This window comes from Protopterus annectens, chromosome 7.part0, assembly GCF_019279795.1.
Source record: "Protopterus annectens isolate FY-2018-M chromosome 7.part0, PAN1.0, whole genome shotgun sequence".
Taxonomy (NCBI): Eukaryota; Metazoa; Chordata; order Ceratodontiformes; family Protopteridae; genus Protopterus; species Protopterus annectens.
The window spans coordinates 1692983127-1693001627 of record NC_056739.1 but is presented as its reverse complement, the minus strand read 5'-3'; the positions used below and the strand labels follow the sequence as shown (position 1 = coordinate 1693001627).

The window sequence follows — 18501 nt, the reverse complement described above, 5'->3', positions numbered from 1 at the left end:
CATGAAAAGTGCTTAGCTTTTGCTCAGCAGTGTCCTAGATGTAAAAAGTGGAATCTTTTCAAAAGGCTTTGCAAGTCTAAAGTGGCATATACTTTTAATAAAAGAGAGTATTTAAAGAAGCATGTAGATCAGTTAGAAAGCCGCGAGCAAACTTTTTATGCTGATGGTGCCTCCGTGATTGATGAAACAGTTAATACAGTGAACTGTCCGCTAACTGGTAATCTGGCAGCAAAGGGTGAAAAAAAATCTTAATGTTTGGATTAATGGGAAACCTGTAGAGCTTTAAATTTGATATGGGGTCCAGGTCCAATGTTATATCAGCACAAATGTTTGCAAAGTGAAAGCTGGTGAAAAACTTGATTTCACCAAAGTTTGCAAAACTTGTTGGTTATGGTGGTGAAGAGAAAACTGATGGCGCAGTAGTTTTCACATGCCATTCTGCTGGGAACAGCTATGATTTGCAGTTTTACTTGATCAAAAGACACGTGCAGTCGCTGCTAGGCCTCAAAGTTAGTTTGAGACTGGGACTGATTTTCATTTAACAAAGAAGTCCACCATGTAAGTTTGAACAACCATACTAATTTTACACAGAACACTTTGTGAATATGCTGATATTTTCCAAGATGAGCTTGGCAAACTATCAGTCACATTCTATGAGGTTAAACCATGAAGTAAGCCCATTTGTCCAACCAGCAAGGAAGATTCTAGTAGCAGTGGAGAGTAAAGTAAAAACAGCACTAGACAAAATAAAATTCAGGTGTAATAACTCCAGTAAAAGAACTGATTGAATGGATATCCACCATGGTCATAGCTCATAAGAACAGCTCAGATGATATCCAAATATATATTGATACAAGAGATTTAAACAAAGAGCTTAAACTTTCTCCTCATCCAATGTGCACAGTAGAAGTAGTAGCAACTCTTCTGCCAAATGCCACTATTTTGTCAGTCTTAGATGCAAAAGGTTTCTTTTGGCAAAATTTGCAGGATCACAAATCTTCATTAACTACTTCCAGTACGCATTTTGGAAGGCACAGATTTTTGAGAATGCCATTTGGAATACATTCTGCCAGTGAAGTCAGTCAATGTGCGATGGAGCAAATTTTCTCAGGTTATCCATGTGCTATTGTAGTAGATGGCATTGCTGTAGGGGGCAATGGTGAAGATGAACATGATAGAAACCTTAAAGTTCTAGACCATGCACATGAAGACCGTCTTAAACTGACTCCTCAGAAATGTAAATTCAAGCTGAGAGCATTAGTTAGTTATATGGATCATTTGTTTACTAGTTCTGGCTTACAACCAGATCTGTCTAAGCAAGCAGCAGTTCTTGAGATGCCATTTCTAGTGAGTGTCACATCTTTGCAACATTTTTTTTAGGTTTGGTCAACTATTTAGAAAAATTCATCCTATATCTGAGTGAGCTTTCAGTAGTGTTGCATGAGTTGATACGCAAAATGTAAACTGGTCCTGGTTAGAACAACAGGAAAGAGCGTTTGACGTTCTGAAAAAGAAAATTGCTTGTCCACCCACTTTATTATGGTGTTCACAAACCTATAACTTGTTCGTGCGATGCTTCAAAGTATGGTCTTGGTGCAGCATGTCTTCAAAAAGGCTTCCAGAACTTTAAGCCAAACTGAGATGCAGTATGCACAAATTAAAAAAGAGCTTTTGGCAGTAGTATTTACGTGTTCGAACTTCAATGATTATATTTATGGCAAACCTGTTCAAATGGAGACTAATCACCAACCTGTAGTAACAATTCTGTAAAAAGCCAATACATTCATCCCCAGCACTTTTGCAATGCATGATGTTAAAATTGCAAAAGTACAATTTCAGTATTGTCTACACAAAAGGCATATCTCTCTATCTTGCTGATGCTTTGTCAAGAGCACCCAGACAGAACAGCATGACAATGAGAAACCAGACTTGGAAGTCAAAAATTGTTTCCTCATCATGTCTTAATGAACTCGGGAATTGCACAGCTTTAGAACCAGTTCTTCAGAAGCTGACACGTTATTTAAAGGATGGCCCATACGACAAATCAGTCTACCACTTGATGTCCAAACATGTTTTCCTTACCAAGACTATCTCCTGTAGGAAGATGGAATCATCAGGAAAGGTCCTAACGTAGTCATTCCTACAGTGTTACAAAAAGAATATGTCCAGATTTTACATCGTGGATACCCAAGTATCGATTCGACCAAAAGAACAGCAGTAAGCATAGTATTTTGGCCTTCTATGTCAAAATATATAGAGAAGGAAACTGTAGCATGTTATATTTGTAATAGTACTAAACTGCACCAACAAAAAGAATTGTTTCAGCTAAACCAGATTCCTGAATTACTATGGTTGACGGTTGCTACTGATATTTTCTAACGGAATGGTCAATATTACATAGTGTTAGTAGACTCTTACTTGAATTGGTTTGATATTGACCTTCTTCCTGTCTTAACGTCTAGCACTGTCATTACAAAATTAGAGACATTTTTCTTCCCATGGTAGTCCACAGAAAGTTGTATCTGACAATGATATGCAGTTTGCAAGTCAGCAGTTCAAGAAATTTGCTGAGTCTTGGGCTTTTGTCCCTGTTACTAGTAGTCCTGAGTATCCACAGTCCATTGGATTAGCTGAGCATGCAGTTCAAAGTGTGAAATGTTTGTTGGAGAAATCGAAGAGAGATGGTACCGATATTTTCCTTAACCCACTCAGTCTCGGAAACATTCCCCAAGATGACTTGCTTGGTTCACCTCCTCAGAGATTACTGTCCAGACAGGCAAAAACAACCTTACCGATCAGTAAACAAGTATTTATTCCAGATGCAAAGAATAACAAAGTGATCAAAAAGCAACCTTTGAGGAAACACCAGTCACAAACTTACTACAATAAATCTAGCAAAACTCTTCGCTCACTAAGACAAGGAGAAATTGTAAGGATGCAGACAACTAACGGATGCGACTAAGTGGGTATTATCAAAAATGTTTGTGAAGAAATGAAATCGTATATTAAGTTGGAGGGAATGGAATTCAGAAGAAACTGAGGACATATGCTTCCAGTTTCTGAAACAGTGACACAGCAGATTGCCTGTGCCAAAGACTCTGTATCTCAGAGTGACCTTACACTTGTTTCCATTTCATAGGACAGTGCATTTTCCTCTAATAATCCTGATGTTTTCCCTGAAGTTTCTGTTGAGAAGAATTCCCCAGAGACTGTCCCTGTTGCTAAACCCAGTCAAAGCTTTTATGTAACCAGATCGGGTAGAATTTCCAGACCTAATCAAAAATGTACAGTGACTTGGACTTCACTTTGATTGTTAATAATATTGAAATGTTATCTAGCTTATACATTGCCTGTTCTCCTATTGCATGTCGAACAAATCAAAGAGGGAGCATGTAGATCATTATGTGTAATGTTCCTGTTGAGCCACTCTAGCTAGATAGCATGTGCATATAAGTACTGAGTATGTATGAGAAAAATGCCATTTTGTACAGTCAGAGTGAATGCAGACATGAATGGAGATGCACATGTGAGTGTGTTTGAAGTAATGTTTGAATCAGTTAACTTGAAATATACAAGTTCTAATTACAGTTCCTGACAAATGTTTATGTACAATAAATATCCTCTTTATCACTTCTTTTGAATGTATGAGACAAGTAACAGCTATGCTACAGGAGATGCCCCTGGAAAGAACTGAACATGTGAATTTGATAAAGGTTTTCCAGGATGGTTATTCAGCAGAATACCTGGGCAAAGGAAAACAGAAGTACTTTAATTGCAAGAGGATTTCCAATAGTGATGAAAGAGAAAAAAAGGTAATGCTAGATTTTTAGTACTAAGTGGCTACAGCCAAGGGCGGAGGTTTACACTTTCATGTATTTATATTCCAGCTAAAACTGTTATAATGGAGCTTAAGAAAATTTTGGGAGAAATAATATGCTTTCAGTAAGGAATGTTACTTATAGGTAGGGACTGGAATTTGGTTCGCAACAGTGAAGTTGTATCTGGAGGACCCAGAAGGGAAAAGATAACAAGGAAGGGTAGATTTTTGAAGAAATTTATGAATATGTTTGGCATGGAAGATGTGAATTCAGTACTAGGAGTTTGGAGTGAATTTGCATATTATTCTGTAAGATACAAAAACTGGGTTAGGCTAGATAGAATTTATATTTCACAGGACAATGTGCACTTAATTGAAGGTCTTAAAATGCACCCAATAATTATTTCAGATCATGTGCCAATAATAACTAAAGTAAAAACACAAGGTAGTGAAATAAAATTGGGACACTGGCACTTTCCCACCTATATGTTGAAAAGAGTAATGTAAGGAATGGGTTTTAGAAGTCATTCAGGAGCTAGTAGAAGATAGGCATTTCTTCTGTAAATATAGTTAGGGAGTGGGATAAAATTAAAATGGAGTTTAAAACCAGGATGGATATAAAGGAAAGAGAGTTATGGTTAAGAAGTAACAATAATTTATTTACAGAGACTGACAAATGTTTTAAGTATTGCGAAATAGGGGAATCCCACAGAACAAGATGATAGCACTCTCTCAATGTCTTGTGATATAGAAGGCCAAAATACTAGTCCTCTCGTCCTTCATTTGGTAGAGTTTGCTCCTAGGTGACCACAGTGCAAAATAGTAATGTAGTCTTGATGCAAAGACTTCGGAAAAATAATTTTTGGACCTTTCATAACGATAACATTGTCAAACAAAATCTGTCTGTGTATGGAAAATAACGTTGCACTTCTTGAGGTAAACTAGATTGCTTTGACGGCCATCTTTGTTTGATAAAGTGGTTAAGCTTTTGTAAAACTGAATCTGTGGCTGTATGATTTCTCAGCTTATCAAGACGTGTAGAAGAAAAATGTCTTACTTCCATGACTTCAGAATCAAGTTGTTAATTCTCATGCTGTTCAGTGGTATTTCAGGGCGATTTGGACAATGTATCAGTAAGATAAAGAAATTTGCCTTTCTTGTAGACAAGATTGAAATTATACTTGTACAGTCTCAACATCGTGCATTTCAATCTACCTGGAGTTGTATGCATAGGCTTTCTCAAAATAGTGACTACAGGTTGGTGGTCTGTTCAGTCTGGATATGTGTACCATAAACATAATCTTGGAACTTGGAATATGCAAACACAATTGCTAGCAAACACAATTGCCTAAAGCTCTTTCTCTGTCTGAGCAGACTGCATTTCAGTGTGGTTTAGTGTTCTGGATGCATAGGCAACAGGTTGACTGTCTTGTAGAATGACTGCTCCTAGACCAAATTTTGAAGCATCACAAGAGAGTAACTGGCTTGTGGACATCCATAGTGTCAGAGTTGTGGACCGGCAAATTTCTGTTTCAGGACGTCAAATGCTCTCTGGTATTCTAACCATGACCAAGATGCATCTTTGAGTGGTGCTGATATTTGACTCAAGTCAATTAACCATGCCAAGAAAACATTGCAGGGCTTGAACATTGTCTGTAGCTGGTATCTCGAGAATAGCTGTTTGCTTAGAAGAGTCTGGTCTTAAGCCTGAACTGGTAAATAAATGACCAACATAAGTGACTTCTTGTAGTCTGAATTTGCATTTCTGTGGATTCAGCTTAAGATTGACTTGATGTGCTCTTTCCAGAATTTTTCTGAGGTTTCTGTCATGCTCAGCTTCACCATTACCTCCTACTAGTAGGTCATCTACTATAAAAGCACAGGGATCGCTAGAAAAAAATGTTCCATTATACACTGGAAGACTTCACTTGCAGAATTTATCCCAAATGGCATTCTCAGAAAATTGTACCTTCCAAATGGAGTACTGAAAATAGGTAGCAGTGACGATTTCTTGTCAAGCAAAATTTGCCAAAATGAACGCTTTTGCTTCTAAGACAGTGGCATTTGGCATAAGAGTAGCAGCTTTGATTGTATGCATCAGATGATGAGGTCTTTTCAGTGCCTTGTATAAATCTCATGGATCAATACATATTCTGATGTCATCTGAGCTTTTCATATGAGCTACCACCATGGAAGATACCCATTCATTTGGTTTGTCTGCTAGACAAATCACACCTTGTTGCACCATCTTATGTAGCTCGGTTTTGACTCTGTCTTGCATAGCTACTGGAACTTTCTGGGCTGGCTTGATAACTGGGCTGACATCCTGGGTCTAATTTCATAGAGTACACAGCTGGAAGCTTGGTTAGTTTGTCTTCGAAAACATCAGAATAGAAAAAAATATACTGGGCGAAATTAGAATAGTGGTCTTTCAAGCTAACATGATGGACTTCCTTGTTATATGAAACCAGTCCCATTTTCAGACTGTCACTGAGGCCTAATAATGACTGGAGGTGCCACTTGACCACATAAAATAACAAGCCGCAGCTTCTTCCAGCAGAGTAACATAAACGAATTACTGAGCCTTCAGTATGAATTTCTTCACCACCATAAGCTTCGCACACCTTGACAAATCAAGCCTTTCACCATCATATACTCTAGCAAATGTTTCTGTTGACATAACATTGCACTGTGAACCTGTGTCAGCTTTGAGCTCAGCGGGTTTGCCATTTGTTTGAACAGTACCAAATACTTGCGATGTTCATCGTGTTACCCTGCTGCAGTCATCACACTTGGGTTATCCTGCCGTCAGGCGGTCACGCAGTCGGCCCGAATTCCAAAGTCTTGGTCCGGCGTCGGTTGCTGTCGCTTCTTCCCTGACGTCAGTGCACCAGGGGTATATAAGAGGCATCTGACGCCATTTTCTTCAGTCTTTCTTGCCGTGCGGTGCCCGAAGCAGAAGCAGTTCGCAAGTGCCGGTCGGCCGACACCTGAGATTTTTGATTTGAATTTCAGTCTGAAGTCTTCAATAAAGCTAAGTACCCCCTTGGGGAACATTTTCTTGCCTCAGTCCGATGTCAGAAAAAGTTAACAATTGCATTTCTTGTGGGAAGCAAATACCTCATAAGGACTTACATTCCTGTTGTATTCCTTGCCTAGGCCCAGACCATGACGTCACAGGTTGTTGGTTTTGCGCTAGGTTTAATAAACGCACTATCAAATGCCATTTTGACTTCTCACGGCATTATTTTGGTAGGAAATTTAATTATATCATGCCGTCGGAGCAGCCGACTACCGCAATTCATAAAAAAAAACGCAAGGATAAGGACAGGCAGCCTAGGAATAAGCCAGACCCTGAGGCCTCAGCTAGGCCTGTCGCCGGTTCTCCGGTTTTCAGTGAGGCGCCTACACAGCCCCTGACGACCGCAGAGCTGGAACCCCAGACAGCTGCCGACTCCCAAGCGGAGTCTACTAGGCCAACGCAGCCATCTACCAACACTGGAGCAGAATTAGACACCGGTGCAGAGGAAGCACCTTCGGTTGCAGAAGGTGTCTTCAGACCAACTGCACTCACCATTAAATCTTATGCTAAGCTTAAAACTCCTTTAAAGCTTAAGAAAACTGTTAATCAGTCTACAGGTCAAGGCCGCATGCCTAAGAAACAGATGCTTAAGATGGCTGAAGATTTAATTACCCTTATCAGGGGTTCCCATCCCCCTCCTGATAAAAGACCAAAACAAGAGGAGGATTATGCATTCTCTGACCAGGTTTCTTTCTCCTCAGATTCTTCTGAGGATCAGGATTACACTTTTCCACCTTATGAGGATTCTAATGCTGAAGACTCTATTCCCTCAGCATCTCCCCCTGAAGACTATTCCTTTGGGGAAACATTGCATACCATGAGGGAACATTTCCACTGGGAAGGCCAGGATTACTCAGATTCTAAGAAAAGGCTCCGAGAGTTCCTTTTATTACCCCAGCACAGACCTCTTGCTATCCCTCCTGTTTTAGATATTGTGGATGATGTCTACTTGGAGTCTAGTTTAAATCCAGACTCTTTACCTCCTGCTCCAGCCAAACCAGACAGATACTACAGAGTACCTGACTCGCACAAATTCCTTTAGAAAAGCCCTATAGCTGACCCAGAAACCATATCCCAGGGTCCTAAGGGAGCAAAAGCTTCTATGGCTAAAAATCCTGTGCCCTCTGAAAGAGTTTCCAGAGCCCTAGATAGATGGGGAACGAAAATATACACCTCTGCAACTCTGGCTATGAGAGCATTAAATTGCCAGTTTCACATGTTGAAATATCAACAATTCTGATGTCTCAGTTAAAACAAAAAATTGAGCACACATTCAGAACAGCCTGAATTCTTCAAGGAAATGCAGGATCTGTTGCATGCAGCTGAACAGGTGGGCAAGCATACTTTACAATGCGGATTTGATTCATTGGAAGCATCCTGTAGAGCAGCTGTTACTGGCTCTGTCATTCTTAGACATTCTTGGTTAAAAGAGCAAACCCTCCCTGACCATGTTAAAGCAAAATTATTAGATGCACCTTTACAACAAGATGTATTATTTGGTGAAAGCAGAAGAGGTTTTAAAGAAAATGGAGGATAAGGCTAAATCTATGCAAACGGTCAAGGATTTCTTGCAGGTACAACCCCCTCGCCTCCGCAGAAATTGGCCAACAAAAAATTGGTCCTTTCCAGCTTCAGACAGATCACAGTGGGGCAAATACAGATGCCCAAGGGGCAGAGGTCAGTCACAGGGCCCTTACAAACCTCGCCAATGGGGTTCTGCTACCCAGAAAGGAGGAGAAGACAGGCCCCAAGCTAGCAGAAGGCAGACACAATGACTATCCTCAAACTACCAAGAAAATCTCTCCTGGCAACACCCTTGGGAGGAAAAATAGCATTTTTTGCAGACAACTGGCACATCATCACAAAAGACAAATGGGTTCTAAACATTGTCTCTCAAGGATACAGATTCCACTTTCATACCTTACCAAGGATCAAAGGAATGCCAAACCTGCCACCAAATCAATGGGCAGAGGCACAAAAACAAATTACAGCCCTCCTGAACATGAGAGCCATTCAACAGGTACCTACACAGGAGCAAGGACAAGGATTTTACTCAAGACTCTTCCTAGTTCCAAGAAAGGACAAAGCATGGAGACCCATTCTGGATCTTTCAATTCTGAACACCTACCTGCAAGTGCCAAAATTCAAGATGCTAACACTACAGCAGCTTCTTCCCATGCTGGGCAAGAATGCTTGGCTAATCACTTTGGACCTCAAGGAGGCATACCTGCATGTCCCTATCAGACAAAATTGCAGAATATACCTCCGCTTCATTGCAGCTTCAACGCATTATCAATTCTCTGCACTGCCCTTTGGCTTAACTACTGCACCCAGGGTCTTCACAAAATGCCTGGCACCAGTAATTGCATACTGCAGACAAAGAGGAATTCAAATATACCCATACCTGGACGACTGCCTTATTCAAGCAGAAAGCAAGGACATTCTTTTACAGCATCTGGCATTTGTCAAATACCTTCTAAGTTGCCTAGGGTACACAGTAAACGAAAAGAAATCAAAACTAGTGCCCTCACAAAACATAATATTCCCGGGTGCCAGCTTGAATACAATGGCCCAGATGGCTTATCAGACGCCAGACAAACGACAGCTGTTTCAATATTTCAAAATAATGGCAACAAAGACCCAACTCCCTGCAAGAAAAATTCTGCAGGCCTTGGGATTCATGGCATCTTGCATACTACTAATACCATTTGCAAAACTGCATATGAGGAAATTACAATGGTACCTGAAAAGTGTATGGACTCAGCACAGCCACAGCTTGGAAACAATGATTCCACTCATTCCCTGCCTTCAACAGGAGCTTCTGTGGTGGGCACAGGCATGTCACCTCAACAAGGGTCAGCCTTTCACCTTACACACAGCCAGGCAAACTATGACAACGGATGCATCGGACTATGCCTGGGGAGCACACATGACAGGACAGTGCATTTGGGGCAAATGGACTACAGATCAGAGACACCTGCATATCAATCAAAGAAATGCTAGCAGTGCAGAATGCCCTAACAGCTTTCAAGGACCTTCTACACCCAGGACAACTACTAATAAGGACAGACAACACCACAGTTATGTGGTTTATAAGCAAGGGGGCACATATTCCTACCCTCTATGCAGGCAAGCAATGACCTTGTGGAACACTGCACTGTCTTACCAGGTTCAATTACAAGCACAATTCCTGCCAGGAAAGAAAAACACATTGGCAGACGACCTAAGCAGAAACATCATGGATCCACACGAATGGAAACTAGATCCACAAGTATTTGCATTGATAGCTCAAAAATGGGGACACCCAGACATAGATCTGTTTGCAAGCCCCCACAACCACCAACTTCAAAAATTTTGCACAAGGACCTTCCATCCACTAACTTGGAAAGTGGAGGCCCTCAAATTCAGTTGGAAAACATTAACAGTGTATGCCTTCCCTCCACTGCCTCTTCTAGCAAAGGTACTGCTGAAAGTCGGATTAGAGAGGCCACAAATGATTCTCGTTGCACCAGACTGGCCACACCAACATTGGTATCCAATTTTAAGGAACATGTCCCAGGTCCCACCATGGATTTTGCCACAAATTCCTCACCTGCTCACCCAGCGAGACAATCTGATTCTACACAGCCAGCTCAAGACTTTAAACCTGTCTGCATGGCAAATTACCTAAACAACCAGCCAACACCTTTATCCAAAGCTGTTATGGATGTTATTCTGGAGGCCAGGAAGCCCAGCACCAGGAAAACCTATTCAGACAAATGGAAAAGATTTTGCGCCTGGAACCAGGCTAAAGGCCTAAATCCCCTGGAGCCGAACATTCCTCAGATTCTACAATATTTAACTGAGATGTTACACAAAGGACTTTCCTTTTCATCTATTAAGATCCACGCCTCAGCAATTTCAGCTCATTACAGCATGGATCCTCCTCTATTTTCACATCCACTCCTAAGACAGTACCTCAGAGGGGCTAAGAACTTAAGACCACCAAGGAGAGCTCCAACACCTACTTGGGATCTCAACTTTGTCCTGGAAAAGCTTACACTGCCGCCCTTTGAACCAGCTTTTTCAACTGATTTAAAATTTCTTTCATGGAAAACTGCCCTACTACTAGCAATAACCTCAGCTAGAAGAGTCTCAGAGCTACAGGCACTAATGGCAGTGGAACCTTTCCTCATTTTTCATCAAGACAGAGTTTCTCTACGAACTAATCCTTCCTTTATGCCAAAGGTTGTATCTAGTGTGGCCCTAAACCAAACCATTCACTTGCCCACCTTCTTCCCAAATCCCCAGAACAAAGGAGAAAGACTCCTGCACTCTTTGGACATTCACAGGCAATTACGTTACTACTTGGATAAAACTAAGGCTTTCAGAAAAACTGACCAGCTCTTTGTAGCCTATACTACAGGATATCAAGGAAAAGCTATCTCAAAACAGACCATTTCTAAATGGATAGGACATTGCATACTTTTCTGCTACACACAACATGGGAAACCAGTACCTGCTAACATTAGGTCCCCTCCACCAGGGCTACAGCTACATCAGCAGCCTTTCTCAGGGGAGTGCCAACCAAGGATATTCTGGAAGCTGCTACTTGGAGTTCAGTGCACACCTTCACCAAACACTGTCACTTACCTCTTTACTCGTAAGACTAGAGCTGGTTTTGCCACTGCAGTTTTGCATGGCCTACTAGCTTCTTCTAACCCTGTTTGACTACACCTCCCCTCCTTAGCTTTGGGATTCAACCCAAGTGTGATGACTGCAGCAGGGTAACATGATGAACATAGTACAGTTTTGTACCTACCATAAATGTAGATGTTCAAGTGTTCACCCTGCTGTAGTCCAGGTTACCCTCCCTCCATCCCCTCTGAACTAGCTGAACTTATCTCTACCACTTTATCCTATTCTACCTCTGTGGTGTATTTGCTTGTACCTAAGGGTTTTGTTTTATTTTTATATAGCCATATGTATGTGTATATATATGTATATATATATATGTATATATATATATATATATATATATATATATATATATATATATATATATATATATATATATATATATACACACACACACACATATACACACACACACATATATATATATATATATATGTGTGTATATGTGTGTGTGTGTATGTATATATATATATATTTTTTTTTTGCCTACCTTTTGGGGGCACCTGACATTTGGGGCAAGAAAAACTGAAGAAAATGGCGTTGGATGCCTCTTATATACCCCTGGTTGCACTGACGTCACGGACGAAACGACAGCAACAGACGCCGGACCAAGACTTTGGAATTCGGGCCGACTGCGGGACCGCCTGATGGCAGGATAACCCAAGTGTGATGACTGCAGCAGGGTGAACACTCGAACATCTACATTTATGGTAGGTACAAAACTGCACTTTCTTGGCCCATAAATCTACTGCATTAACTGTTTCAGCTAAGCACAGACACACCATCAACATAAAAAGTAGGGTCACAGCTTTCTAATTGATCAACTTGTTTTTTGAAAGGTTCTCTTTATATATATATATATATATATATATATATATATATATATATATATATATATAAAAGAATGCGTGCCTTTTGATTTACAAAACCTCCTGAAATGATTCCACTTGGTACACTTCTGGCTTTGTTTACCAAAAGCTAAGCACTTTCCCTTTTAAATTCATGATTTCCACCACAATTATCAGTAGTTGGCAATGAAACTAGATGGGGGCCCATGCTTTGAGTTTACTGACTCAGTCTTATGCTTCAATGAGGCTGTGCAAACTGTGGAACTTGCTAGAAAGCTCTGGGGTTTACCATTGAGTGCTGCAGGGGCTACAGTTGCTGCCATGTACTTGAGCCTGTTTCTTCTATCCAAGTGCTGCATACTATCAACATGAGCTTTAGAAGTTAATAGAAGCATGCATTTCTCATTTGTAAGCATATCTGTGTGCTTTTCTGTGAGCTCGTATATCTGACAAATCTCTGTGGCCTTATTCAAGGTTAAATCACGGTCATAAAGCAAAATCTTTCTCACAGCATCATCTTTAATACCACACACAAGTGTGTCTTTTATCAACTCATCCCTTAAATCACCAAATCTGCATGTTTTAACCTTGTTTCTCAAATCAGTTATATATGCTGCAAAAGTTTCACCAGGGTTTTGATCCCTTGTGTAAAATAAGTGCCTTTTCATTATAATGTTTGTCTGGGGGTTACACATTTCTCTAAATTTGTTTCAAGCACTCGTGGTCCTCCCTTGACTTAGTCAGTACAAAATTATGACGGTGCCCTCCCCCCCTCGCGAAGACAGCAGGTGCATACACAAATGAATGCTCCCTTTCAATGGCTTCTGACCCAGCTAAATTAAGCAGAGTAAATGCCTTTGTATGATCATCTTTATCAGAAAATGCAGCCTGTATGAAAATATTGTATTCTTGCTCAAGCACTTTCCAGTTCTCTACAATATTAGTTTCAAAATCTGTCTGCCATGCAAACAAAGTATGCACAAACACACTGAAAATATGGCCCCTGTAATTACATACGAACAAGTTCTCTCACTGCAGCTTGTAGTAACATTCAAATGCACAATAAACTCTTGGAAATACTGTACTTTGCAAAATATGCTCTGAAATGGCTCTATTTTGCGAAATAACTTTACTGTAATACTGCATAAACATGCGAACACCTCATACACTTCTGATAACTTTGATACCTTTAATTAATATGAAAACTGCATGCTGAGTGAAAATGCTGTCGGTTTATTTTATTTAATGCAATTTGGACTTTATTTCAAACATTTTCTGTAGTAATTCGAATATTTCTATCAATATTGGACATTTTGGTTTATTTAAATATCATTTAGAGCGTTCTGTATGCTTAGTTTCATATTTTGTGAATAAGAAATTTATTTGAGCAAGTTTTAACATCTGAAATTAATTTCTGACCACCTTTTTTGCAAACTATACATGCAGTAGGGACGATCCACTCCTCTATATTCCCCCAATACTAACTGGATGCCTCTCAGACTGAAATTGGGGAAAACTGGAACTCTTTATGGCAATAAGTCATTTTAGCCATGCCTCTTCTGACACCATGTCGCTCGTCTCTCTTAACACAGATGACAAACAGGTGGAGTAGTTCATTTAGATGCTTTATTACACAGAAACACATCAGGATGGATAGCATCATCATAAAATATAAATGGACTGATTAACAGACGAACCTTACAGACATACATGCTTACATCTCAACAGCTTATTACAAAATTGCAGTCAGGCTCGCACATGCTCAGTAATTATACACGTGTGCAAGCCCTTTTTTAGCTTCTTAAAGATATACACACACATTGATCTACAAGGAACAGCTGCAGAATGCTAAAAAGAAAATAAGGGCTTAGCTTGACAATATGCATGAGTTTAGAAAGACTGCTGTCAAGCAACTATATTTTGATAACTTAGAGCACAAAAACTTTTAGCACAATGACTCTGGCAACAGAAAGTAGAAAGGGCTGTCACCAAGCTTAGAGAGCCTACAACAAGGAAGATAATAAGAGATCCTGTAGAAGTACTAGAAATATTTTGAAAATTGTATTAAAGTCTGAATAAATAGAGAAATATGGAAATCAAGAAAAGATACAAATGGAAATGTTCATGGAAGAATTAAATATGCCAAGGTTAGAGGTAGATGACTCTCAACTAATAACAATTAGGATAGGAGGAGATGAGCTAGAAATGGTGTTAATGGTGTTGTATAACCAATCTACAGGAAAGTCCCCAGGAATAGATGGAATTCCTGTGGAGTTTGGAAGCTAGGAGGGAAAAAATGATAAAAAGCTGGAAGGTTTTGTTTAGCAGTATTTTAAGAGGAGGATAAGTACCAACATCCTGGAAGAAAAGCGGTGGTAGCTGTAATACCAAAAGAGAGTAAAGTCCCATCAGATTCAAATTCATACAGGTCCCTTTCAATACTAAACCATGATTTTAAAATGTTTATAACAGCTAAAAGTGATGCCAAAATTGATAGATATGGATTTGTTGTGGTTTTGTGAAGGGGAGGCAACACTAACAGAACAATGATTATCCAGAGAGAAGCAGAATGTACAAAAATGCCACTATTGTTGGTGGGTCTTAATGCAGCGAAAGCATTTGATAGAGTAAGCTTGGACTTCATGAGCAGGACAATGGAAGTAATTCCTTTCCCTGATAATATTATAAGGTTGATTAGGAGTATATATGAAGGATCAGAGGCAAAAATTAAAGTGGATGAGGTTTACTCTGGTAATTTCTGCCCGAGTATAGAAACCAGGCAGGGGTGTCCTCTTTCCCCTTTGTTTGCATTATATTTAGAACCATTAGCAAAGAAAATAAGGGACTCAAATTCAAGGATATAATTGGTATGGTAGTCAAGAAAAGTGTAACTATTTCAGATATTATTTTATACTTGATAAAACCAGAAATGGACATTACAGTATTGTGGAACATTTGGTTGCAAATCTTTTCTGGGTACACAATTAATTAAGCTAAAACAAAGGTAATAGTGGTAAATTTTGTACCCCCACACAAATTGGTCCAGCAATATCAGTATTTATGGGAACATAATAAAATGAAATATTTAGGAGTATAGATTAAAAGTGGCTCTGTTGTGGCAGCTAAGGATGTGTGGGAAGAGACTAAACAGAAGGTAATACAAAAACTGTGAAGCTGTGTTATGTGGATATGGATAGCAAGATAAAATCAGTTAAAATGTTTAGCCCCTTTAATTTTATACACGGGTCAAGCATATTTTTTATCAACCACAGGAGGAGAAGTTGTGGGCAGCAATTGAAAAAGAGCTGAAGGATTCTGTCTGGGAGGAGAAGATGGCAAGGGTCATGTGGGTTAAGCTGATTTCCCAGTAAAACTAGGTAGACTAGTATTACAAAATTTGAAGAGTTATTTTAGAGCAACACAGTTTAGGCTCTTATACATAGCACAAACAGCAAACTTTAATTTGAAGTGGGAAGGGCTGATGATGATGTGTGGGAAAAGCTCAAGATACAAGAAGAGACTGGGATTTTGGATGCAGACTCTGAGGAGAATGACAGTAACCATGCAAAATATTATATTTATGAAGTAGCAGAAGGTATTTTAAGAACTAAGCCAGCATGGAAATGGAGAAGAGAGATTCTGCCGATGGGGTTGCTACAATTGGGAACACAGACAACAGGCACGAGGGGCTGTAATTTATTGGAGAAAACTGACAAAGGATCTAAAGTATTGGGAGCAAATAACTAGAAAGGGAAAGGTAATAGAATGGGAAGACGCCAAGAATTTATTTGAACTGCAGGTTAGAGATTGGCTTCCCTGTCAAGGATTGGTATCAGAGTACAGGCAAAGAGAAAGAAATAGGGGGTCATAAATGAAAGGCCAGCACTGGTAGAGTTTAATAGAATCTAGAACAGAAGCTGCCATTAAAAAAGGAATAATTAGTACAGCATGTAAAATATTGCATGATAACTGTAAGAATCAATCAGAGGAGCTTAGAAAGGATTGGGAGGAGACATTGGATAAACAATTCACAAAGGGACAATGGGGATATATGTACATCTCCCAAATATGCAACAAAGTCTAGAAGATTTAGGATCTTTGAAGTGTATACATAGGTATTTTTTTATCCCAGGTAGACTTCAAATAATTTTTCCTCGGGTAGACAGCAAAGTTTGGAGGTGTGAGGGGGAAGAGAGAGGTACCTGGGAACATATTTTCTATGAGTGTAATGGGTTAGCAGACTAAAGATTCCCTGCAGACTGCTTTGTTTGAGGTACTGGATGAGCAAACTGGCGTAATGAAGGAAATATCTTTTTGATCTATGATGCAGAATTGGAATTACCTAGCCATAGGGCCCTGCTAAATCTCATTATGGTGGCTGCCAAAAAAAACAATTATTAGAAAATGGAAATCAAAGTCTAAACCAACCTTGCTAGAAGTACTGAATATATTAACATAAATAAAGCAACTGGAATTGGAATCTATAGAAAAGGGAAGGAGCAAACTATATAGGAAAAAATGGGAATTGTGGGAGCATTAAATGCAAAGGAAGAATGAGATTTAAAAGAAGACAGGATTTGAATGAGCTGTGTAATACTTTGACAATAACTGGAACGAGGTCTGTGATGCATAATGTTTGCAACTGAAATTGTGTTAATGTGGTTTGTTTTTCATTTATGCAAGTGTAAGATTGCCTTTGTAAAATGTGACAATTTAATAAAGATTTTTTCTTTTTTTTTTTTTTGTTTAAAAAAAAATAATCTTAGCCCAAGTCCCTATGGTTCTGCAGTATCTTTGTAGACTTTTTCAATCTCATCTATCTGGTGTCAGTGCTTGCCTCCCCCTTAGTTCCACACTTATGACTAGGCCAGTGGTCAAGCTTTTCCTCAGAGGGTTTTGCATTTTAATCCCCAGCCCCTCCAAGGAAACTATCTGTCCACCTTGGGATCTTAATTTTGTGCTAGGAAAGCTTCCTCTGCCTCCCTTCTCAGCCTCTTTAAAATTATGCACTTTGAAAACCATCCTCCATTTGATGCTTATCTCTGCTAGTAGTATTTATAAGCTTCAAGTTCTCATGGCCATTCCCTGTTCTTATTTTCCACAAAGACAATGCAGCTCTCCGGGCTAACCCATCCTTCATCCCTAAGGTAATGAATAAGCAGTCTGTCAGGTGGACTATTTATCAGCCTACCTTTTTTTCCCTAATCCCTAGAAGTAGGGGGAAAGGATCTTACATTCACTGACAACTCAGAGTTTACCTAGATAAAATTAAATTCTTCAGGAAGATTGACTGGCTTTTCACATCCTTTATTTCCTCTAAGCTGGACCAGCCAGTCTCCAGACAAGCTGTTGCAGTCTAGGTTTCAAAGACTGTCTTTCTCCTACTTGCACTACAGTAAGACTCTACCTTCCTGCCGTAAAGCAAATTCCACTAGGGCAGTCGCTTCTTCAGGGGCTTTCTACAAAGGAATAGACTCCAAGTGTGTTTTTGATGCAGGTACTTGGTTGTCTGTACACAGCTTTACCAAACTCTACAAAATTGATGCCTTTTACAGGTTCAGCACATCCTTTGGTCAGTCCTGTATGGACTGCTGAACAGCACTTCTGCATAGTACATAGCAACCTTTCCTTCCTCCTTCAGCTCTGGGAATCGCCCATTTTTTTGAGTGCCTTTCAGTTAGGACATAGTACAGTTGTGTAAGAACTTACCATAACAATAGACGTCCTACTGGTCACTGTCAGTGTTCCATCCCACTATCCTTCCCTCTTTTCTGTTTCACTCCCATCTCCAGTTCTTACTTCCCTTTTTTTGGCTTTATCCATTGCTCTCTTACATGGGTATGGGGGAGCTTTTTCTACCAATTTAAGCTACATCCATCCTAGCTGACCAGTCTCATTTCTCAGTAGTCTTCAAGCCACTAGCATGGTGATAGTCTGAGGATCAGTGCTCATAACATCCATGTTTGTACCCCAAAGCATACAAGCTGAGGGCAAGCATGTGACGTTTGACTTAGGGAAGGTAAAAGTTTGGTATCCTGGCCAGACATCAGCGGTGAACAGACATTTGTTAGGAATAC

The 18501-nt window shown here is 39.8% G+C and overlaps 1 protein-coding gene across 2 annotated transcripts in view; it reads left to right on the top strand.

Annotated features, from left to right (window-relative positions):
• Positions 1 to 18501, top strand: part of KIF7 (kinesin family member 7) — a 1697985-nt gene that overhangs the window by 155420 nt on the left and 1524064 nt on the right. The gene's annotated exons all lie outside the window — the stretch shown is intronic.